Source organism: Gobius niger (assembly GCF_951799975.1).
Source record: "Gobius niger genome assembly, chromosome: 9".
In the NCBI taxonomy this organism is placed as follows: domain Eukaryota; kingdom Metazoa; phylum Chordata; class Actinopteri; order Gobiiformes; family Gobiidae; genus Gobius; species Gobius niger.
In genome coordinates, this window is record NC_136860.1 from 33,960,100 (window position 1) to 33,985,454 (window position 25,355).

Genomic DNA, 25,355 nt, shown 5'->3' on the forward strand with positions numbered 1-25,355 from the left:
ACCCCCTCCCCACTGATGCCACAGACAGCGTGTGGAGGGGGCGTGTCGGAAAGGCTCAGAGGTTCTTAAAGAGACAGAGGCCTATTTCAAGACATTCACTACAGCCATTTTGAGAGAGACATTTTATACAAGGCAGTTATTCTAATTTACTGCATTTACAGACCAACAGAAGGTTTGGTCATCATTGTATTGTGCTATAGACTGGTGCTATGTGACTGAAAAAAGCATAATACCCCCTCTTTAAACCTTTTGTAACCCAAACATTTGGTTATATGCATATCGGAATATCCCCATATTAACATTAACTAGTGTTTCGCACATCCGCAAGGAATCATTTACCAAGGCAGGTGCTAAATAGCAGGTGCAAACTGAAAAATAAAAGTATATTCTGTTGCCATGTTGCACTTAAATTACTATTTGATGTTGCCTGCATTACAGTCTTATGGCCCCAAATCTGATATGTAGACGAGAGAATCCCGCATGAGTAAAAACTGCATAAATGACGACTGCTACTCGCTTTGCACATGAGCAAACGCTTTGTAAACGATCTCTGTGTTTTTTGAGTACAGGAAGTACTTGCATGGCGCTGCCTGTACAGAAAAATACACAAGAAGCAGAGCTGAACCCAGGCGCAGCACAGCGAAGCACTTTTGGAGCGAGGAGGAATCCAATTACTTTATTAATGCGGTGAAAGACATGAATATACTGGTCTTTTGTTGACGGTAGAAAGCACCCAGATAGCGAGATCTGCTGCTGTTGTCGTCGTCGTCCTTGGATACAGAAAGAAGAAGCGCAAACGGTGCGTATTTGTGTCAGGGTGTTCTCCGTGCGTCGAGACATTGTCCGTGCGTCGCAGTTTGAATCGGGTTACACCAATTACTATGTATACAGGACGGGTTATTCCAAATGTTTCAGAAACCGGATGCAGTCCATGTGGAGGATCCTTCATGTTTGATCTGACACAATGAAATCCATGGAGATACTGATCAGAGCGGTTCAGCAGTAGAAGAACGACCAAACAGTCCTTCCTAGTTATGTTTGTGATGAAGGAGCAATGTGGTAGCATGATATATGTCCATCAAAATCACATAATCCTTCACTTTAGTTGTACCGTGTAAGTGTTTCAAGAAGGAAATGTGTCCAAACCGGCTTCAGAAGCATCGGGCGATCACAGTGCATCCACATTCTGAGCCATCTCTTCTTTGCTAAACCAGAGCAGTGTTCTCCCAGATGTATAACCACTGACCTAAAGCAAACTTTGAACTGATTGTTTTCGCTGCTTATATCGCACTTCCATGTAAAGCTGACTCTTGCTTCACTTACTCTTCTAACGGTCGGCTAGACGGGCAATTTGCAAGAATAAACTGGCATCTCGGGTCACTCAGACATTGCAGGAGGAAGATCTTACTCTGAACTGCACTGTGTAGTGTTGTCCAATACAGAATGAGTTTGGGAAATTGAAATATAAGAAGAAAGACTTTCATTACACTGCGTTCCAAATTATTATGCAAATGACATTTTTCTAAGATTTTCTAAATTGTCAACTCAAATGAGAGTCAGCATAATTTTCAAGTCTTTGGCTGGTAGAGGATCATTTAAATGTGGTGGAAAAAATTTCCTAGTGATAACAGTATTTTTTTCAAAAATAAATATAGTAAAAACCTCAAAAACCACTGTTCCAAATTATTATGCAACTCATCGTTTCAATACATTTTAAAGCTTGTAATTAACTGAAAATGGTCATTTGTTGAATGTGTAGCATTAGGAGGTCATACCTACTGAAATCAAAAACTATTTCAATCAAAAAAATATTAACAGGTCAAGTTATATTTTACCATAGGAGCCCTTGTGTGATAGCAGCTTCAAAATTCTTAAATCCATTAAACTTGTGAGTTTTTGGACAGTTTCTCCTTGGATTTCTTTGCAGGATGTTAGAATAGCCTCCCAGAGCTGCCGTTTGGATGAAAACTGCCTCCCACCCTCATAGAAGTTTTTTTTGTTGAGGCTCCAAAGGCTCTCAACAGGGTTGAGGTCAGGAAAGGATGGGGTCCACATCATGAGTTTCTCTCCTTTTATGCCCATAGCAGCCAGTGATGCAGAGGTATTCTTTACAGGATGAAGAGGATTTCGTTCGGGAAAGCACGGCTCTTCTTTTTGTAACATAGAAGACAGTGGTCAGTCAGAAACTCCACATATTTTTCAAAGGTAATTTTCACACCTTCAGGGAGCCCAAAAGGGCCTAAAGGAACCGACCAGCTCTCTCACCATGATTCTGGCCCAAAACATGACTCCGCCACCTCCTTACTGACGTCACAGCCTTGTTGGGACATTGTGGCCATTCACCAACTATCCACTACTCCACACATCTGACCATCCAGGGTCACACGGCCTCATCAGTGAACAAGACTGTTTGAAAATGAGTCCTCATGTATTTCTGAGCCACTGCAGCTGTTTCTGTTCATGAGCTTCAATTAACCGTTTAGGGGAGGCCCGGATAGAAGGTTTATGCACAACTGCAGCCTCTGGAGGGTCCTACATCTTGATGTTCGGGAGACTCCAGAGGCACCAGCAGCTTCAAATACCTGTATGCTGCTTTGTAGCATCTGTTCTCTTAATCTGATGTGTTTGTCTGTCAGAAACCGTCCATATTGTGCCTTTATCTGCATAAACCCGAGTGTGCTTGAATCGTCCACAAATCTCTTATCAGTACGATGATTACACTTAGTCTTTCATGAAATATCAAAGGTTTTCATACCTACACCAAGGCATTCAGCTATTTCAAGCTTTTCATCAGCAGACAGACCCTTTTTCTTTCCCATATTGCTTGAAAATGATGATCTGCATAATAAAGTGGAACACCCTTTTTCAGTAGTTTTTCCCTTAACTGGGCTTAACCTGAAAACTAATCATCCCAGGTCTCTGAGATTAATGTCAGTGATTCATAGAGCCCCGAGACATGATACCATCCACAAGTTTCATTATTTTTTTTATTTTTTTTTACCTTTTAACACAAAAATACAATTTGCATAATAATTTGGAACGCAGTGTATGTCTTGGAGTAGTTTTTAATTGTCTTTTGCTGATATTGAAGACGAACAGGCAACAGAGCCTTTCATTATGGCCTGTTATGAGTCATGTTCATGGACTACTGTGATTTAAACATCCACTGTCTGTCTGATAAGTAGCTGCGTTCATTGTCCTACAAATGTAAAGTTTCTTGTTTTCCCATCATCCCTGACTTGACCCACACTGTTAAACTGTTTGCTTTGGTTCGGTCCCACGGTGAAGCGTCTCCTCTCGAGGGTCGAGGTTCGGGTCGAAGTTCAGAGGTTTATGTTTCCCCTGGTAAAACAGGAAGTGTCCTGAGTAAACGTCTTAAGGACCAAAACCCGCAGGAATGTCCCACAACTCGAGGGGGAAATAAACAGCACGGGCCGCAGCAGTGTTCGCAAATTCCATTTCCCCCCATATGAAAATGAAAAAGCTTGACAGAGGCTAATCATCTGGGGAAACCAATGACCGTGATGCAATAAAAAGCCATCAAGTTTCAAGTTTAATGGTTTTGTATAGCCCAATGTCACAACAGAAGTCGCCTCACAGGGCTGCACCAAACATTAAGGCAATAAAACGGAGCAATAAATATGACAATTAAAAGTTCAGGTGAATCCAGGCAAATATAATGTCCAATAGGAGGTAGCGACGAGCGGCGTGGGCGTCCCCCGTCCTTAGACTCTCCAGCACTCTCCAGTGAAGATTCTAAGCTAATTGTTCATCAGAGTTGTGGATAATGTGTTAGTAGCACGTTCACCTCTTAACTCCCGCCTGAACCGAGAGGATCTTTTTCCTCACGTCATCAGATTTTTTTTCTCCATCATTTCTTTGTGGGTATTCAACTCATTTTTCTTTTTATTTCATTTTTTTGTCACATTTTTATTCATTTTTTCATCAACTTTTTGTCAATTTTCTGTCACATTTTTGGTCATTTTTCTTCTATTTTTTGTATTTTTTTGGTCAAATTTTTGTCACATTTTTGTAATTTTTTTGTCACTTTTTTGTCATTTTTGTCATTTTTTCGTCAACTTTTTGTCAATTTTCTATCACATTTTTTTTATTTTTTGTCATTTTTTCTTCTATTTTTTGTATTTTTTTGGTCACATTTTTGTAATTTTTTTATAATTTTTTTGACTATTTTTTGTATTTTTTTGTCATTTTTTTGTCATTTTTTTGTCATTTTTTTGTCATTTTTTTGTCATTCTTTTGCCACTTTTTCATCAATTTTTCATCACTTTTTTGTCACTTTTTTGTCAAACTTTTCTCACTTTTTTGTCACATTTCCATCATTGTTTTCATCTCAGTTCTGTCGCTATTTTCACACCTTTTTTCCAGAAGCTTTTGGACTGGGGTAAAGCCAAACAGGAGAAAATATGCTCGGTTCAGGTGGGAGTTAAGGGGTTAAAGTGTGCAGATTGCTTACACGACTCGCTCATTTTGGTGAACCAAGTACTTTTTTAACCCAATAATGCTCTGGTTCGGTTCATCTCCTCGCCCTATCTCACCGTTTCCCTGCTCCAGTGACCACAGAGGCTGGAGCACCTGTATCTGTGCAGCCGAGAGGAGAATGTGCTGTTCAGGTGGTCAGGCATTGGAGGTTCTGGTGAGCAGCTACATGATGCAGCTCATATTTTGCTTATATCTGCATTGTTTACTCATCAGGCCAACTGTCATCGCTTTAAGGGGAGACACTACAGGCAAAACTCAATTTTTTCAGTTTTCAGGTTTTGGGCCAAATTGGTCTCTGAACATACAAGCTTTCACCCGGAAACCAAAAATATACCTAATCTTCACAAAAACATGTTTAAATATTGCGCTGATTCAATGTTCCCCCATAGACTTATATGGGAGAATGCAATTTCAAGGGCCTTTTTCTCAAAACACATTTTTCTGTCATTGTGGCGACACTATGTCCACATCAGTCGGACCTAAAGACTTCAAATTTTCCAGCCTTGGACTGAACAATATTTGGAAGATTTTTTCAGAGGGATTTTTTATTATTTAATCCCTTAAGCCCCATTTATTGAGTTTTGAATGTCAAAAAATAAAAAATTTACACATTTTTCCACTAAAAAACAGCTTATTTTAAAACTAAACAAGAAATCCAAAATCCCCTCTTAACAAGTCTTGGTATCTCATTTATCAATAAAATGAAACCATAAATTTGAATGTAGCTCTATCCATTATTTTGGATCCCAGATTTTGTCGCCGAAAAGATGGGAAATTTGGGGCATTTTTAGGCATAAAACACCTTGTTCTTATATGAAAAGATGAAATGACAGAAAACTTGCAATGTATTTTTTTCTTACATTTATGCCAGTGATCGACAGCAAAAGTTTCAAATTGATATCTGTAAATATACATTTTTTCCCTATTCATCGCTTTAAACAACGCTTCCTCCTATGGTGCACTGTGATTCGTCAGTGTAAGTACATCGATAAAACTAAGAACATCAAGTTGATGTTTACAGGGTTTGCAGGGTCTGAGCTTCCACGGCTAAGCGGAGCTGTCAGCGTCGGGAAAAACCCGATTGGCGGATAAAAGCTGCTCTATAATCTTGATTTACACTGCATTGGTCTAAGAAAAGGTATTTCAGTAGGCGTTCTCTCTCCCCCCTTCCCTCTCTCTCTCTCACCTGGGAAGCTGTTTTGTGTGATGCAGAGCGCGGGGCAGAATACATTGTACGGCTCAGTGTGCGCTAACAGCCTGCTGCCCCCGCCTTCCCCTCGTTCCCCGCGCCGCTTCCTCCCACTCTCGGCACAGCCACATTAGGCAGACAGCAGCAGGTGAAGCAGCAGACGCACTCTCCTCGACCGACCGAGCTTTTCTCCGACTGTACTTTAGCCTCCCACGCATACAAAGGACTTCCGCGCGCTCGTGTGCCTGTGTGTGTGTGTGTGTGTGTGTGTGTGTGTGTGTGTGATACAATTACCAATGCTGTTTCTAATATGTGACGATCATTCGCTGAAATTGATTTGTGACGGTGCAAAATCAAACTGTTGGCTTGGTCTTTTGTTTAGCTCTGGTTCAGAAACAGACATGGTTTCGTCCGATTAGTGTTGCTTTGACACTGGACTGGGGGCGAGTGGCTACCGCTACATATTATTAAAGTATTATGCTTTTTTCAGTCACATAGCACCAGTCTATATCACACTACAATGATGACCAAACCTTCTGTTGGTCTGTAAATGCAGTAAATTAGAATAACTGCCTTGTATAAAATGGCTCTCTCAAAATGGCTGTAGTGAATGTCTTGAAATAGGCCTCTGTCTCTTTAAGAACCTCTGAGCCTTTCCGACACGCCCCCTCCACACGCTGTCTGTGGCATCAGTGGGGAGGGGGTTCTGCTGAGGAGCAGTGGTTGGTTACTCGGCTGGTGACGAAAGCTCGGAGGCGTCTCCAGGAGGTGGGGGCGTTCCTAGGAGGACTCAGGCAAACCTATCCCTAAAATGGCCGCCATCAGAGTTTTTACAGATTACTCAGAAATACGTGAATGTGCCAAGGCAACACTTCAGGCATGTTTTTAATGAGGGAGTGACATAATAACATGATGTAAAGCTTGAAAAAGTCGATTTTGCATAATACCCCCCCTTTAATTCGTGACTTGGCTTTTAAGATGTTTTTCAAGTAAGTAAGTCACCTCAAGGTTCCAGGTTGGATTCAGGGACCGAACGTGGTCTTGGAGCCTGTTCTTCCTCAGTATGAATGTGTTTCTTGAGCGTTTTGACTTCCCTTTTCAACCCAAAAATATGCACAATAGACAAATCCTCTTGCTAGGAACTCTTGATCCAAATGGCTCAAGATCTGGAGATGGGTCCCTTTAATCCGCCTTTACCCACAGGTTAAAGCAGTACTAAGTAACTCTTGCCCCTAGAGGCCATAAGCGCAACTGCAGGTGTCGTAGCAAGTTGCGATTTTTTAACGTATTAATTGTACGTGAGAGTAAATACTACGCTGACAGAAAAGACGAAGGGAGAGCCGGATATTGTACATCCAATTATGCAAGACTTGGCTGGAAATACTGTTTAAAGTGTCGCTAGCCCGCAGTTAGCTTTACCCATAGCATGTTAGCTTTGTGATTCTATTAGTGTGTATTGGTGCCTCCGGTCCGGTGGCAGTCAAGTTGCAAATATGGTTTTCTGGCCTGAGACACCAGGGGGAGATGAAAGACCCTCCAATCATCCCATAAACACTTGTACCAGCCCCACAGGGACTACGGAAAGGATTTATTAAGGTAAACACGTTACTTAGTGCTGCAGATATTGTACAAAGAATATGTATAACTGGATTCCCTCAGGGGCCAGGACTCCCCCAGAAAGAGTTTCTTAGTCTCAGGGGGACATGAATAAAGGATAGATAATAATATAATAAAATGATGTAGCCGGACATATCTCTATATAAACGAACAGTGTTTCGTGATCAACCGAATCACATCTCCAGGTCCAAAGTCCTTAAAGAGCAACTAAAGGCCAAACCAACTTTTTTTTACCGGTAAACTGTATATCTGATAATTTTAGAGTTTTGTCTACTGTCCTACTTGACGTTTTAAGCATATTATGCCCTTATATAGGCAAAAACCATGCGTGTAGAACGAAGGAGGAAGTAGAAGTGTAGGTTTGCTGTACTACGTCCACAAAGCAGCAGATGCATTTGTTATTAGCACTTAGCACATCGCGGATATATCAGGCAAGGCAACTTTATTTATACCGCGCATTTCGTACACAAGGCAACTCAATGCGCCTAGAACTCGTCAAAGCTAAGGTAAGAACATATCTCAGTATGTAAAAACGGTGGCCTTTTCCTTTAAGGATTACTCCCAGTCACCAGGGGAAACTGTCAAATTATTTTTCCAGCAACCAGGAATGTCCAGATGTTCAAGTACGAATGAACGAAACACATTTGCAGTCGGAAATTCCCGCTGATGTGGCTCGGCTTGGCGGACCGTCGGGGGAAGCATGAGGCGCGAGAAACCGCCGCAAACAGCGTCAAATAAGCGCGGAAAACCCTCACATCGCAGCACTGAATAGCTGATCCGCACAGTAAAGTGAAGATTACTGCGCGGATTTCAAACTACTCCTGGTATTATTACGCCTTACAATATAGTTCCCCCTTTTATCCGCTTAGAAAATCCACATTGTTTAATTTTGTGTAATTATACTTTGTAGTGGAACACTTCACGTAACCATATTTAAATAGGGAAAACGTGGAAGAGCTTGGTAGCTTCTATCTTGACCTGTTTTGGAGCTATAGAGGAGAGAGGGAGAGGCTAAATGCTAACGCCGTCTGCGCTGTGTTTACGTGATTGAAGGCACGGGGGAAGATCAGACAGGTCCTAAAGAACTCGTCAAAGCTCAGGTAAGAACATATCTCAGTATGTAAAAACGGTGGCCTGTTCCTTTAAGTTCTGTGCACTGGGAGGTGTCACCGCTCACTTTGTCATCTGGTTGGACTCCAACCACATTGGCCGTTACTGTCAATAAATGTCCAGTTGCATCGACTTATTGGACTCGTCTATTTATCTAATTGGAGATCTGAGAATTCCCGGTAGATCGTTTTTAATCAAGGTTTGTGTAAAGGCGTGGGAGCTTTATGTTCCTTGTAAGACAGCTCTTGCGTTGGAAAGTATTTGAGAGATTGCTTTTCTTGCAGCCTGAACAACACCTCGGTGGCAGTCGAAAGCTTTCCTATCTATTCCGTATTTCCCGAAAGCATGTAAAAAGTGTCTACGTATCTGACAGTTTTCCGGCGCTGATCAGAGATTACCGTCGTCTCGATTTGACGAAGTATCACAAAGGAATTGCTAAGCTCTTTTCCGCCGCCGATGCTTATCTCCCACAATGACGGGGCGCGTGAATAATTAAATCAGGGGCCACGAAAAGCAGCCGAGAAATTAATGAATAACGTGAATGAAACGGGCACAGGCTGATCAGACGGAAAGGCCGCGGAGTCAAGAGTCCGGCGCGGCGCAGATTAATAACCCAGAGACGGAGAAACGCAAAGTAATGAGAGAAAGTAATGTGACAGCGATGGCCATTGAAAAGCGCAGGCGTCGACTTTAAGATTAGCAGTGTTTGTGACCTGTCTTTTTAGAGCTGCCAGAGAGCGTAAAAAAAAAAGGATCGGGAGAAGCAAAAGACTTTAAAAGCTGAAGAGACGGGTGTTGTTTCACGGTGTGAGTGACCCAGTGTTTTTGTGGTGAAGAGGAGATGCGAGATTGAGAAAGTTGGTGTATCTGCTGCTGGGAAAGGGGGAAAATAATGACACAAGGCGGCATGGCTTGAGAAGAGGACGAGGGATGGATGTTCCTTTTCATTATTTAGTTTTTGGCCTGTGTTTGTGTAAGCTCGCACTTGGAAAGGAGTTTTCCAGCATAGACAAAGATTCTTGATCTGTAATGTTAAATCATCAACTGGACCTGGGTTTTGGTCAAGTTGAGGACGTTTCGCTTCTAGTCACAGAGGTTTATCACCCAAACTGGAGACTTGACAGAACTTAGAGGAACAGGCCACCGTTTTTCCATACTGAGATATGTTCTTACCTTAGCTTTGATGAGTTCTTTAGGACCTGTCTGATCTTCCTCCGTGCCTTCAGTCACGTAAACACAGCGCAGACGGCGTTAGCATTTAGCCTCTCCCTCTCTCCACTATAGCTCCAAAACAGGTCAAGATAGAAGCTACCAAGCTCTTCCATGTTTTCCCTATTAAAAGTGAAGATTACTGCGCAGTAAAGTGAAGATTACTGCACGGATTTCGAATTACTCCTGGTATTATTATGCCTTACAATATAGTCCCCCCTTTTATCCGCTTAGAAAATCCACATTGTATAATTGTGTGTAATTATACTTTGTAGTGGAACACTTCACGTAACCATATTTAAATAGGGAAAACGTGGAAGAGCTTGGTAGCTTCTATCTTGACCTGTTTTGGAGCTATAGAGGAGAGAGGGAGAGGCTAAATGCTAACGCCGTCTGCGCTGTGTTTATGTGACTGAAGGCACGGGGGAAGATCAGACAGGTCCTAAAGAACTCATCAAAGCTAAGGTTAGAACATATCTCAGTATGTAAAAACGGTGGCCTGTTCCTTTAAGATCAGGTGAACGACCCTCTTTTGTTAAAGGAATAGGCCACTGTTTTTACATACTGAGATACGTATGTTCTTACCTTGCGAGTTGATGCGTAACTGTCTGGTCTTTGTGCGTGCCCTCAGTCACGCAAATGTTGTTAGCATTTAGCCTCTCCCAGGATAGATATAGCTCCAAGTACTCCATGTGTTATTACGCCTCACAACATAGTACACCTGTTTATCTGCTTAGAAGATTGAAGTGTTTAATTTTGTGTGACTATACTTGGATCGTGCAACGTTTCACATAATCGTATTTACATAGGAAAAACGTGGAACAGCTTGGTAGCTTCTGACGTCACCCCAGTTTGGTGCTGTACCTTTCCTGGGAGAGGCTTAATGCTAAGAACATTTGCGTGACTGAGCGCACGCACAAAGACCAGACAGCTACGCATCAACTCGTCTAAGCTAAGAACATATCTCAGATGGTAAAACAATGGCCTATTCCTTAAAGGCTAAAGGGTCGCCAACACCCATCAACTCAGCAGCAGAACATAACAAAGACCTGCTAGTTGAGTCATACTGTAAACTACTTACGGATGTTTGGCCATTTCTGGTTCCTTCCTTCTGTGACTAGAAGCGAAACCTCAACTTTACCAAAGTCGAGTCCACTGATGATTTAACCTTTTCAATTGATTGATACTCCCTGGATGAATGAGAGCCTTCACAAACATATCAACCTTCATTGTTTAGTGAGTTATAGATGGGTTTATCTTTGAATCGGTTGAGAGTATGATGTTAGAACAAATAGGGGCGGTACTAGTACAAGTTAACCCCTTAACTCCCACCTGAACCGAGCACATTTTCTCCAGTTTGGCTTCACCCCAGTCCAAAAGCTTCTGGAAAAAAGCTGTGAAAATAGCAACAGAACTGAGACGAAAACAATGATGGAAATGTGACAAAAAAGTGAGAAAACATTGACGAAAAAGTGACGAAAAATTTATGGAAAAGTGGCAAAAATGTAAAAAAAAATGTCACAAGAAATTGACAAAAAATGACAAAAAGATGACAAAAAAATTACAAAAATATGACCAAAAAATAACAAAAAAATGTGACAAAAATGTGACCAAAAAATAACAAAAAAATGACAAAAATTTGATGAAAAAAATGATGAAAAAAATAAAAAAAATGTGACAAAAAATGACAAAAAAATGACCAAAATGTAACAAAAAAATGACAAAAAAATGATTAAAAATTGACATTTTTTTAAAAAAAAATGTGACAAAAATTTGACAAAAAAAAATGACAAAAATGTGACAAAAAAGTTGCAGAAATGAGTTGAATACCCAACAAAAAAATGATGACGTGAGGAAAAAGATCCTCTCGGTTCAAGCGGAAGTTAAGAGGTTAAACCCCTCCCACTGGTCTTCAAAAGTCCTCCCGCAGCTCATTACTGTTGCCGACAAAGCCTGAGAAGCTTCTTTCGGCACCATAGAAGCCCCGTTGTAAAGGCGACATGTATGAAAGAAAAAACGACCATGTGTGCTGTTGTGTGTCCAAATATAGCACATTTTCCTCCAGCGCGAACCAGGAAGTCAGAGGATAAAGGATAAACTTCCAAGACATTCTTCTTATTAATTCAGTTGAACAATCGGGATGTGAGGAAGGCTAGAAACGATGCCTAGGCAACAACAGAGAGATTTTACTCAGCTACCTCCGACTTTAATGGGGTAATTCAAGTAATTCAAGCTTTCAGAACCTTTATCTGCAATATTTGGACTGTATTTAATTGCAGGAAGGTCCGAGTGACATTCAGAATCTCTTCTACAGATCGGATCACAGGCAGACAACAGGGAAAATTCGCAACACTCTTTTTAAAACTGATACTTTCTGTACTATTTCGCCAATCAACAGTCCTGTCCTCACAGTTTAGAAAAGCACTTATGTTTCCGAGGGCAGCGCGGCGTCTGGGTCGCTCGCCCACACGATGTAAACACCTTTGCTTCGATTCTGGAGGAAAGGAAACAAATCCGTCCGAGCGTTTGGAGATTGTCTGCGGGAGGCGTGTCCGCGGCGCAGGTCTGGATGGAGAGGGTTGTTTCAGACTCAGGGCACAGTCTCCGCTCTCTCCGCTTTCAGACACACTTTTGTGCCACTCCAGTTCACGCCTCGGTGATTGTAGCTCTATATTCGCCGCCGTCAGCCGCCGCCACGCCAATCTGCTGTCGGCGTGAGAGCTTTTGAGGCGCGCCAGGTCGCAACTCCAAATGATCTGTGCAGCGATTTTAGCGGTGAAAAGATGCTGAATTGTGGTTGAGGTAATATATCGAACAACAAACAAGGGGAATGCAGTGCTTTGTTTGAAATGCCTCTGTTTCTATTCCTCTGTTTACTCGATTTGTACAGCGCCTTTCACAGGCAAAATACTTCACAATGAACTTCAAAATGAACAATTACTTATACACGTGCTCGTCATACAATTAGAATATTATGACAAGGTGCATTTACTTCTGTTATTCAACTTAAAATGTGAAACTAAAATCCACAGTTACCATGGAGATCCGCCATCTTTGCAGCGTTAGCATACATTCCCATACACTCGGGCTGTATCCGAATGTCCACACTATTCCCTATATAGTGACTATATAGTGCTCACACCATTTTGTAGGGGTCTCCGAATGTCCAGAGAGAAAAAAGTAGTCCTCTCGAAATTTCCCACAATGCATCTCGAAAAGTAGTGAGCCTCGATGGTCACTAAACGGGTCAATATAGACCACAATGCATTGCGAGAGTGGGAGAAGAGCCTGACAGAGACAGGTCTGTGAACTAAACAACACGACTGAAGTAAATCAGCTGTTTCAGTCGTGTGTTTGTGTTTCTCATGAATAAACGACCTGAATATAAACGGTTACGGTGAAAAGATGCTAACGTTAGCTGCTAACCTTTAGCTGGAGCTGTTAAATGACCGACAGCTTCCTCTCGAATAATCCAAGCCATTCATGTAAAATCCATGTGAAATAAAGCGTATCTGACTCGTATTAATCCATAAATATTCCACTGTCTCATGAGTCTGGATGGTCTTTATCGCAGAAATACTTTATTCCCGGAGTTTAGCGAACTTTTAGCAGATGTGGTCACTCAATCTGCTGGCGCTTCGGACACCGGGCTCGGACCTACTTTCGGCGTCTCTGAGCTCACGCTGGGGTGACTTTTTTTTCGTTTCCTTTTTTTGTGATGATAGTAACGCCTGTAAAAGTGCCAAAACAGTCGTTCTGTTTCATAAAATAAACGCTAGTAACAATAAATAAATTCAGATAAAAAAATAAAATAACATTTCTGCAGTGCGCGTGACGTCACGCAGCGCGGAGAAAGTAGTGGCTTGTGTCCGAATCGCCAACAGAATCAGTGACTGTATAGTCGACTATATAGTGCGGGCCTATGTAGTGAATGAGGGGTTAGGGAGTAGTGGACATTCGGATACAGACTAATATTAACTAAAAATTGTAAAAAATAAAGTGGAGAAAAAAAGCCATGGAACAACCCCGTTAGATGTATTTACCAGCAGTAACTCAGCAGCTAACACACTGTGGTGTCCAAATGTGAACAAGAACTCCTGTATTTTAACTTTTCAAATCTCCATTAGTTTATAATTGCTGCTAATCCCATAATGCTTAGCGATATGACATCACATTCCCGAACTCTATTTATGATATAGACTCATTACATGCAAATTGACATATGCCGAGTAAGCCTGATAACAAATAAAGGCTTTACATATCTCACTTTGGATGTAATGAGTCTGTGATATATTAGTTTCACAGTTTAAAGCAGTGCTCTAAGTAACTAAGTAGTATAAGTAACTCCTGCCCCAAGAGGCCATAAGCGCAACTACAGGCGTCGTAGCAAATTGCGATTTTTTAACGTATTAATTGTCCGTGAGAGTAAATACTACGCTGACAGGAAAGACAAAGGGACAGAGGGATATTGTTCATCCAATTTCACAATGGAAATAATTATTTTCACTCAAACTTGGCTGTAAATGCTGTTTAAGTGGTGCTAGCCCGCAGTTAGCTTTGCCCGTTAGCATGTTAGCTTCTTCTTCGGGATTCTATTGGTGTGTATTGGGGCCTCTGGGTGGGAGCAGGGAAAGTTGCAATTGTGGTTTTCTGGCCAGGGGGAGATGAAAGACCCTCCAATCATCCCATTAACACTTGTATTACCCCCAGAGGGACTACGGAAATGGTTTATTAAGGTAAACAAGTTACTTAGTGCTGCTTTAAGCTGAATAACAGACGTGAATGCACTTTTTCATGATATTCTAATTATATGATTATAATTTTATCTAATTGTTCATGTTAAAATATCACCACATTATCTTTATTGCACAATACAATTACAATAATAGGCAAGGCAAGTTTATTTGTGTGGCACATTTCATGTATAAAGCAACTCAATGTGCCTCACACAAACAAATCAATCAATACAATGACATAAATAAATAAATATATGTTAAAAAGAGTTAAAATATGTTCAGTTGCCATAGTAACCCATACTTAAACAGTCAGGGTTGAGGCCTGTCTCTGGTCGTCACGGAGGCTGTTCCAGACTAGGGATGGGCGATACCACATTTTTTGGAATCGATACAATACCAATACTTTTGGGGTCATTTTTCTCGATACCAATACCGATACCGGTCATTTTTATATGGGTGAATGTACTTCAATCAATATACATTTCTAAAACTTAATTTCTAAAAGTTATTTTATATAATTAATAGGTACATTAAAATGATATTACTTTAGCTGGTTAATTATACAATGTTAATGTGAAATTAAATACATGAACAAAGTTTAAAACTAATACTTTAATGACAAACAGAATCTAAACCAGAATGATATGGCTGAGTTCAATCCCCTGCTCCTGTGGACTGTTTTGGCTCAGAACAAAGATGTAAATTGTCCTTAAAATTACTGCCACGCCTACTCTTTACATATGCAAATTAGCATCAATACTTTTTGCCAAATATGATACTTAAAAAGTAGCCGTTTGGGATCGATATATCGATATTGTGGTATCGATCCGCCCATCCCTATTCCAGACTTTTGTTGCATGAAACTGAAACGCAGCGTCACCGTGTTTAGTCCTGACTCTGGGAACCACCAGAGTTCATACGGGTTCAACATGTCGGCTATTCACAGGTGGAACAAGGAACATTAGATAATCATTAAAAAGTGCATTCATTTCTGTAAACCGTGAAACTAATATATGATAGAAAACGGACTGTAAGCCATAATCATCAAAATGTTAGCAAACAAAGGCTTGACATATCTCACATTGCATTTATTGAGTCTATTTCATATGTTAGTTTGAACAACAGAAATAAATGAACTTTTCACCTGTACTTTGGTGCCTGACCATGGAGAGACTCGTACACAAGCAGAGCTGTTTTAAAGTCTATTCTCTGAGCGACAGGAGAAAAAGGAGAATCAATAAAACAACCCACTCTTCTATTTTGTGAATACATGTAAACAAAATGAACACTGTTTTATGCTTTATTCATCCCCAGACTCGAGGGGAAATTCAAGTGACCTATAGTGGCTCATACATCTCAACCACAGATGAAACAGACAATAAAAAAGCCTCTCTGTGTCCGGTGGCAGACGGGGTTGTGACCTGACACCCTCTCACAGCCGCACTCGAACCGCTCGCTCTCAGCAGAACGGACTGAATCCACGGAGGGTTTTTTTTTTCCTTTCCTTTGTTTTTTCTATTTTTTTTCCGTCTGTGTTTGTTTCCGAGAGCGAGACACAAAGAGCGGGAAGTGGGCGTGTCCTGGACTCCAGACACAATGGGCTCTGAATCTTGAGACGTTCGGAGTGTGCAGCGAGCGGCCGCCTGCTGGACCAAAACTGCTGCTGTTGTCCATGAAAAATAACACTTTGTTCCCATAGACGCTGCAGTTCATGTGAAAAACTGGGAGACGGGCACTGACCAGAGACTTTTCCATGGTTAAATTACTTGAGTTGAAATTATGAATCGTGTTTTGAGCTGTTTTCACTCATTTAGACTATTTCCCTGATCGAGAATACTTCACTTGTTTGATGTCAGACTCAGGTTCTCGGGTAATATCACTTGAAATAAGCGTGAGTCCTAATTGGACAAGGGGACATTAATTAATCAGAAAAAAAGATGAAATGTCTTGAACCGAGCCAGAAAATCTCTCAGAACTATTGACATAATCTTGGTCAAATCCCTGACTAAATTCAACTTTAAACTCAGCTTTAAAATATAATGTTCAATTTGACACATTTAAACTAATCCTTTATTGAAGCAGCTGCTCGGCAAAGGGGAGCTAGAGGTTTTTAACAGTTTGAGCTTAAGGAGAGATTTCATGAAAACAAGGAGGTGAAATCACTGGGTATTTTGTTTCAGCTGTTTGTAAATCAATTTTGTATTTCACGTTTTAGTCCGTTTTGTTGTTTTTTTATGACGTTTTCAGTCGCTTTTTTGTCACATTTTTTGTCCCATTTTTGTCATATAGTCCTTGCTTTTTTGATGCATTTTTGTCTCATTTTTGTACATTTTTTCCTCATTTTTTTGTCAAGTTTTTGTCTCGTTTGGTAAATTTTTTGACTTGTTTTTGTCTAATTTTTGTCTAATTTTTGTCACATTTTTGTCCCTTTTTTGTCTCATTTTTGTCTCATTTATGTCTCATTTTTGTCACATTTTTGTCTCATTTCTGTCTCATTTATGACATTTTGTTTTTACTTTTTGACTCATTTTTATCACATTTTTATCACATTTTTGTCTCATTTTTGTCACATTTTTGTCTCATTTTTGTCTCATTTTTGTCACATTTTTGTCCCATGTTTGTCACATTTTTGTCTCATTTTTGTCTCATTTTTGTCTCATTTTTGTCACATTTTTGTCCCATTTTTGTCACATTTTTGTCACATTTTTGTCACATTTTTGTCTAATTTTTGTCACATTTTTGTCACATTTTTGTCTCATTTTTGTCACATTTTTGTCACATTTTTGTTTCATTTTAGTCTCAGTTTAGTCTCATTTTTGTCTCATTTTTGTCACATTTTTGTCTCATTTTTGTCTCATTTTAGTCTCATTTTAGTCTCATTTTTGTCTCATTTTTGTCTAATTTTTGTCACATTTTTGTCACATTTTTGTTTCATTTTAGTCACATTTTTGTCTCATTTTTGTCTAATTTTTGTCACATTTTTGTCTCATTTTTGTCACATTTTTGTCACATTTTTGTCACATTTTTGTCACATTTTTGTCACATTTTTGTCACATTTTTGTTTCATTTTAGTCTCATTTTTGTCTCATTTTTGTCACATTTTTGTCTAATTTTTGTCTATTTTTTGTCACATTTTTGTCACATTTTTGTCACATTTTTGTCACATTTTTGTCTCATTTTTGTCACATTTTTGTCTCATTTTTGTCACATTTTTGTCACATTTTTGTCACATTTTTGTCACATTTTTGTCACATTTTTGTCTCATTTTTGTCACATTTTTGTTTCATTTTTGTCACATTTTTGTCACATTTTTGTCACATTTTTGTCACATTTTTGTCTCATTTTCTTACATTTTTGTCTCATTTTTGTCACATTTTTGTCACATTTTTGTCACATTTTTGTCACATTTTTGTCACATTTTTGTCTCATTTTTGTTACATTTTTGTCACATTTTTGTCACATTTTTGTCACATTTTTGTCACATTTTTGTCTCATTTTTGTCACATTTTTGTCTCATTTTTGTCACATTTTTGTCACATTTTTGTCACATTTTTGGCTAATTTTTGGCTAATTTTTGTCACATTTTTGGCTCATTTTTGTCACATTTTTGGCTCATTTTTGTCATATTTTTGTCACTTTTTTGTCACATTTTTGTCACATTTTTGTCACTTTTTTGTCACATTTTTGTCTCATTTCTGTCTCATTTATGACATTTTGTTTTTGCTTTTTGACTAATTTTTATCACGTTCTCATCGGCAAAGGAGGTTAATAGTTTGAGCTTACTGAGAGATTTCATGAAAACAAGGAGGTAAAATCACTGGGTATTTTATTTCAGCTGTTTGTAAATCAATTTTGTATTTCACGTTTTGGTCCATTTTGTTGTGTTTTTTTATGCTTTTTACGCTTTTTTGTCACATTTTTTGTGACATTTACGACCATATTAGTCCAGTGCTCTGTTCTCTCAGAATAGAATAGAATTTAAAACAGCTCTGCTTGTTACAAGTCTTTCCATGGTTCAGCACTGAGGTACATCTCTGACATGTTAGAGCCGTATGAGAGGCCTCAACTCTGACAATGTTCAAATCCAGGCTGAAAACAGTTCTTTTTACAACTGAAAGCATCTTATCTGCACTCTTTTACTGTAATTGATGAATTTTATGTTGATATTTTATTGATTTTATCTGTTTTCTTGTAATTTTATGCAACTGTGAAGCACTTTGAATTGCCTTGTGTATGAATTGTGCTCTACAAATATACTGGCCTTGCCTAGTTTCCAAATGGAAATAACAACAATGCTCAGATTGTCTGTTCCCAACAGAATAGAAATAATAAAATAAATGGCTTCTTTTCGTCGCACTCAGAAGTTGAAACTCTTTTTGTTGTTTGAAAAATCTCCTCCGATTAAGAGATCAATGCGCTGCACTTAGAGTTCAGTCTCACAGCTACAAAAGGAGACAGCGCTTCACACAATAGACACAGGTTCACCTTTCAGACCGGCAGAACGGGACAGACTAAGTGCTGTGATACTCCAGCTTTTTGACCAAGATTAAAGCAGCTGTTGCTTTAAAGTTCCTCCGAGCTGCACCGTATTCAGTCAGTAAAGTAAACTCAAGAATCAGGCATGTCCTGGATGTTGCGTGTTCTTAGGCTGTATCCACGCGAAGACAAAACGCTTATGTTTTCAGAAACTTTCTTTGTAAGCTCGAAGCCAGCTCAGTAAATGTGTGCGTCCACACGGGTCGACTCAGGTCTGTGAAAACGGCGTGATTCATCCTCCAGGCCTGTGTGAGGCGCTGTGACGCCAACACAGATAATAGATGTAGAGGCGCATGTGCAGTAAACCTTTGTGGAATGTGAACAGTGAAAATGAAACTGATTCAAGGATTTAGGATCTACAGAAGAGATGAGGAGGAGAGTTTATTCTTCAGACGTAACGGGACTAAAGCAGAAAAACCTGTCGGTGACTTTTACTGTCGGCCATGTTTTTCTACTCGTCACCTGTGGCTTGTGGACGGCAGTGGAGCAAAGAGGAGCAGAGTCAAACCATCATAGATACATGAGTAAAAGTCATTCTAAGGTCAATAGATTATGGATCACAGACACCACTCTGGAGCTGTGATGTCATTTTTTTAGTAAAAGTTGCGGAGACATCGTACCAACGGAGCCACGTAAACGGCGTTTTGAGATCTTTCCACTCTGGGACCTAGTTTGGAAAATGTTCGTTTACAGACCCCCAAAACGCCGGCTCATATGGACGATACACTGGATTGATAAAATATCTTTGCGTTTGGTCCTCAGCTTGACTTCGTGTGGACAAGGCCTTGTTTTGGGGCAAAGATAAGAAAATGGGGCAAACACTGGGTCCTATTGAGGATGAACACCCAGAATGACGTTGTGTTCGTTGTGGCCCACTGATCACTTTCCTGTTTCTTGTTGTTCCTGCAGCAGCTCCACATCGTCCGCTCAGCTGTTGCTCGTAATCGCTTGGCACAGGGGGATTTCCGTTTAGCCACGGCAGATGTGTTCGGGCTGTGACCTTCTCGCTTTTCCAAATATGGTAATTCGCGCGAGGCTCCAGGTCGAAACCACTTCGGCCTCTCGATCGACGAACAGCAGTCGAGCAGGAGCATTACGCCTCTTGTCTAGCCCCGTGTGCGACGTGTGTGGAGGTTTATGACAGAACCAGCCGTGAGTCTGGGCGGCAGAATCAGGACTGGACTTAAACATGAGGTCTAAAGCAGACTTTTTTATATAGTGCAGTTATACATTCACTTTATGTGTTATCGCCTTAACCAAGTACATTTTCTCCAGTGCAGCTTTACGCAAATTCATAAGCCTATAGTGTAGCGCCTCATTTGAAAGCTAAGACCTACGAAACTCAAATATGTGACAGAAATGTGACAAAAATGTCACAAAAATGAGACAAAAATGAGACAAAAATGTGGCAAAAATGTGACAAAAATGTGACAAAAATGTGACAAAAATGTGACAAAAATGAGACAAAAATGTGACAAAAATTAGACAAAAATGTGACAAAAATGTGACAAAAATTAGACAAAAATTAGACAAAAATTAGACAAAAATGTGACAAAAATGAGAAAACAATGAGACAAATATGTGACAAATATGTGACAAATATGTGACAAAAATGAGACAAAAATGTGACAAAAATGTGACAAAAATGTGACAAAAATGTGACAAAAATGTGACAAAAATGTGACAAAAATGAGACAAAAATGTGACAAAAATGTGACAAAAATGTGACAAAAATGAGACAAAAATGTGACAAAAATTAGACAAAAATGAGACAAAAATGAGACAAAAATGAGACAAAAATGAGACAAAAATGTGACAAAAATGTGACAAAAATGTGACAAAAATGTGACAAAAATGAGACAAAAATGTGACAAAAATGAGACAAAAATGAGACAAAAATGAGACAAAAATGAGACAAATATGTGACAAATATGTGACAAAAATGTGACAAAAATGTGACAAAAATGTGACAAAAATGTGACAAAAATGAGACAAAAATGTGACAAAAATGTGGCAAAAATGTGACAAAAATGTGACAAAAATGAGACATTTCAGGCCTTGATTTTGGCACAATTCATCTAATGACATTTAATCCCCCGCGGAAACCATGTAGTTGTGTTTCGTCTCATTCAACCATGTTTTGTATATTCAGGCCATATTTTGATATTTGCTTTAATTCCACTAAAACATACTGTCCCGACCCCCCCTGTGTGAACCCCCCGGTCCAACCCGTCATATGCACTTTGTCGGCTCAGCTCTTAAAGACTGAAATCTCTCTTTTGATTTTTGCACAGTGAGAAGTAGTTCTGTTGTAAGTTATCTGAACAGTGCCAGAAGGACTCTCATGTTTCAGACAGTGTTCAGGGGGCGACATGTGTCTGTGGGCGGGGCCTGTCTCCTCTTCACCACCTGGACGCCGCTCCGTGCCAGCGAGCGGCGGCCATATTGTGCAGGTCTGAGCGCGAACAGGAGCCGGTGAGACTGTGTTCCTGAAATAGCGGCGAATGTCAACAGGAGGGAGAGGAATGTGAAGTGCGGAGGCATTTCAGACACGGTTTAATAATTTAAAAGCCCCTTTTTCCTTGTGCAGTTGGACAAAATGAGTTCCATCCTTCAGTTTATTGTTAAAGACTTTTGTGAGCTGTGTATCTGATTAAAGCCTTTTATGTTCATATGTTGGTTTGTTTTGTCCGTTTCATGACTTTTATATATTTTCTGTGATTTCTTTATCTTTAACTTCTTAAACTCCAGCTTAACCGAGCACAGTCAGCTTTGTCCAAATCTAAAAGCTTCTTGACTGGAGTTTACAGCCTATACATGCACTTCCAATGACAGCACGCATAGTTCCGGCGGCCATTTTGAATACCAAAGTAGCATTATGCAGTACTACAACATGCAACAATATCTGTACTCAGAATGACAATAAAAAGAAAAAACTGACTGACAGTGACATTTTTATGTACTCTTAATGATTACAGATAGAAAACAGTAAAAACACAGCCCCAGAGATGCACGTTTATGTGATATAACCAGCAAATGTGGCATCGCCGTCACTGTCAGTGGAGCTACAGCAGGATTTACTGAAGATCTGCTTCACTCTGAAGACTAAATGAACACATCAAAGTGGAAAACAGAAAACATTTCTCTGTGACTTTTACAGTTTGTCAACAGAGTCTGAGTCAGTGTTTAAGCTGCTCAAGATGTTAGCATGCTACCGGTTAGCAACTGTCATCCAAGTGTCAATGGCTTCAACACGATAAACACATTTGTGTCTCACATCTATGACACTAAGGAAATACTACAGTAGCAGCTCTGACCTCTGTCACATGTCGTATCCTGTGGTTCAGGGCTTTCTCTTGGAGAGGTCAGAGCTGTTGAAGCTAAATGCTAACCGGTAGCATGCAAACATCTTGAAGACGGAGTATTCTGCTTTTTTCAGTCACATAGCACCAGTCTATATCACACTACAATGATGAGCAAACCTTCTGTTGGTCTGTAAATGCAGTAAAGTAGAATAACTGCCTTGTATAAAATGTCTCTCTCAAAATGGCTGTAGTGAATGTCTTGAAATAGGCCTCTGTCTCTTTAAGAACCTCTGAGCCTTTCCGACACGCCCCCTCCACACGCTGTCTGTGGCATCAGTGGGGAGGGGGTTCTGCTGAGGAGCAGTGGTCGGTTACTCGCCTGGTGACGAAAGCTCGGAGGCGTCTCCAGGAGGTGGGGGCGTTCCTAGGAGGACTCAGGCAAACCTATCCCTAAAATGGCCGCCATCAGAGTTTTTACAGATTACTCAGAAATACGTGAATGTGCCAAGGCAACACTTCAGGCATGTTTTTAATGAGGGAATGACATAATAATAGGATGTAAACCTTGGAAAAGTCGATTTTTAAACACTGACTTACTGGTTTCTTCACATAAACGTGCGTGTTTTTACTGTGATCTTCTTGAGCCATGATTACGAGTAAATAAATGTCACTGTCAATCAGTTGTCTTCATTCATTTATATCCTGAGTAGAGATATTGTTATTGTTGTAGTACTTCACAATTCTACTTCGGTATTTAAAATGGCCGCCAAAACAACAGACGTCGCCTGACTGAAAAGCATGTATAGGCCAGGGTAGCGCCTCATTTGAAAGCTAAGACCTACTAAACGGATTGCTGTCGACACTTTTTCGTCTCATTTTTGTTGCTTTTTCAACAGTAATAATTGACCAATTGTTTTTGTACTTTTACTCAAGTCATGAAGCCAAGCACTTTGACCACCTCTGTATGTGAGACCCTTGATGAAGAGGAAGGACAGCCATGTTTGTTCTTGTTTGTTGCAAAGACCCGATCAACCATAACAAAAACATCATACTAATCCTTTATTTCATCTATCTGCAGGCCGACCTTCCGGGATGAATCTATTAATCCCACTGCATCGCGTTGAAACGAGTACTTTGACACGTCGCTTTTAAGTTTTGAAATGTAAATTACAGCACAATAGGACGTTCAAAATTACAGTTGCACTCGCACGCTTTTATCCTCTTACCCCGTCTTCATTTGCCCCGGCGTGAGACCGAGGTGCGCTCATTTGAATATGTTAACATCGCCTCCATCGCGGTTACTCCTCCGTACACAAATCCCGTCACCGCGGTAACGGGAAGCAGACAGCCCCATCGCCGCTCTCCGAATCCCCGCCGTTTATAATATTCATCGGATGTAATTAGATGTCACGCATGACGCCGGCGTGTGTGGACCTTATCGCAGTTCAGAAACGAGCAGAATCTCCTCCCTCTGAGCCGAACGTAATGGCTGCTCCCGTATCCGAAATGCGTTTAACGTCGATCACGGGACCCGCAGCGCTAAACGGAATCTGCATAATGACATTCAGGGTCAACGGCTGTTTTAATAACCTGGAATTTGTAGAAAATAGCACAGTTTTTTTCTTTTGGGGTGCCGGAACAGGAATATTCAGAACGGTTGGAGGAAATTTGGCGAACAAATTGCAGCTAATCAGAACCAGGGCTGGCTGACGTTTTATCTCGAATAAACGGTGCTTTAATGATCTGAATTTGGGCTGATATTGTGTAGATTTGTGATCGCCAAGGGAACAAGGTTTGAAGTGTTTATTTCTTATTTAACTTAATTTCTCATATTTGAAGCGAATTATTGCTTCTTCCATTGGCAATCTTACTTCAAGGCTGTCCAAACCCATTCCAAATTGGCTTGTTGCACGGTATGGCTATGCTAGTTCCTCTGACCTGAACTTGTGAGCACCTGTACTTCCTGTCTATTTTTTTCCTGGAATAATAATCATATTTTCTAAATATCATGTTGTGGGATTTGTCTTGAAGCTAAAGGCTAGCATGCTATAAAAAAAAAATGAACAAAAGGCATTATTTCAATTTGTATGCATGAAATTAATGCTAGCCTTTAGCTTCAAGCCAAACTCACTGATCCTTATAAACATAAACGTCTCCTCTACGGAAATATTTACACTGTACAGCAACTCGTGAACCTGCAGTAAGTGATCATCTACCAGGAATTCAATCTTCTAAGCTAATCTTAATGGAAATGAATGCGAACAGGAAGTACTAGCGCCCACAACTTCAGCTCAGAGGAACTAGCGTAGCCACATTGTGCAACAAGCCAATTAGCTTAAATGGATATTTCAGGATTTTTGACATAGGGCCTATTTTCCTAGTTATCCAGAGTGTTGCTGATTTCTGGAGATATTTTTTTTGTAATTCATGCTATTCTGTCCTCACGGTGGTGTCACTACCAGGGCTAGACAGATAGCGAACAAAAAAGACTCCGGAGTTGCTGTGTCTTTACTGGCATCAGGCAGTAGTAATATTTTTTGTATAACTGTAACAAAACAAATAAAATTGTGTATGAATAAATTGTACAGTGTACCATTTATAAAGAAAATTATGCACAAATTGCACACAATAAGAATTAATCATGTTTTTAACGTTTCAGATACACCTATTGTGTATAAATGTAAAACGTAGCATAGTTAGCATGGAGTAGCTTCTTACACAGGAGCTAAACAGTAGCTAACACTTTTGCGAATCAACAACAAATATTCCAACAATTTACTTTTTTTGAAAGCAAAACATTGCAACTTGAATATTTTGTGACTTACGGACTAAGATACTCCAAGGCTGAAAACTGCCGCAGAGACACTGACACCTGAACCGCACCGTAGGCTGGCCATGTTGTTGCTGACTGCACGTAGCAAAAAACAAAACCTAAATCAAATCCGTCCACTAGGAGGCAGCAAACGGCTATATAATATTAAAGCATTTAGCATTGGGAAACTTATGTGATTAACAGTACACATGCAGTTCTTATATTTGAAGAGCTATGTGGCGCTAGGCTAGTGCTAGGCTAGCGCATTTCTATGGTATCAGCTAGCCTGCATTAAAAACAGTCTGACCCGCTCCACAGAGCACCTGTGGCAAATCACTTAT

At 40.1% G+C, this 25,355-nt stretch overlaps 1 protein-coding gene across 2 annotated transcripts in view; it reads left to right on the forward strand.

Moving 5' to 3' along the window:
• sema5ba (sema domain, seven thrombospondin repeats (type 1 and type 1-like), transmembrane domain (TM) and short cytoplasmic domain, (semaphorin) 5Ba) overlaps nucleotides 1-25,355 on the forward strand; it is a 517,318-nt gene that overhangs the window by 311,880 nt on the left and 180,083 nt on the right. The window lies entirely within an intron of this gene.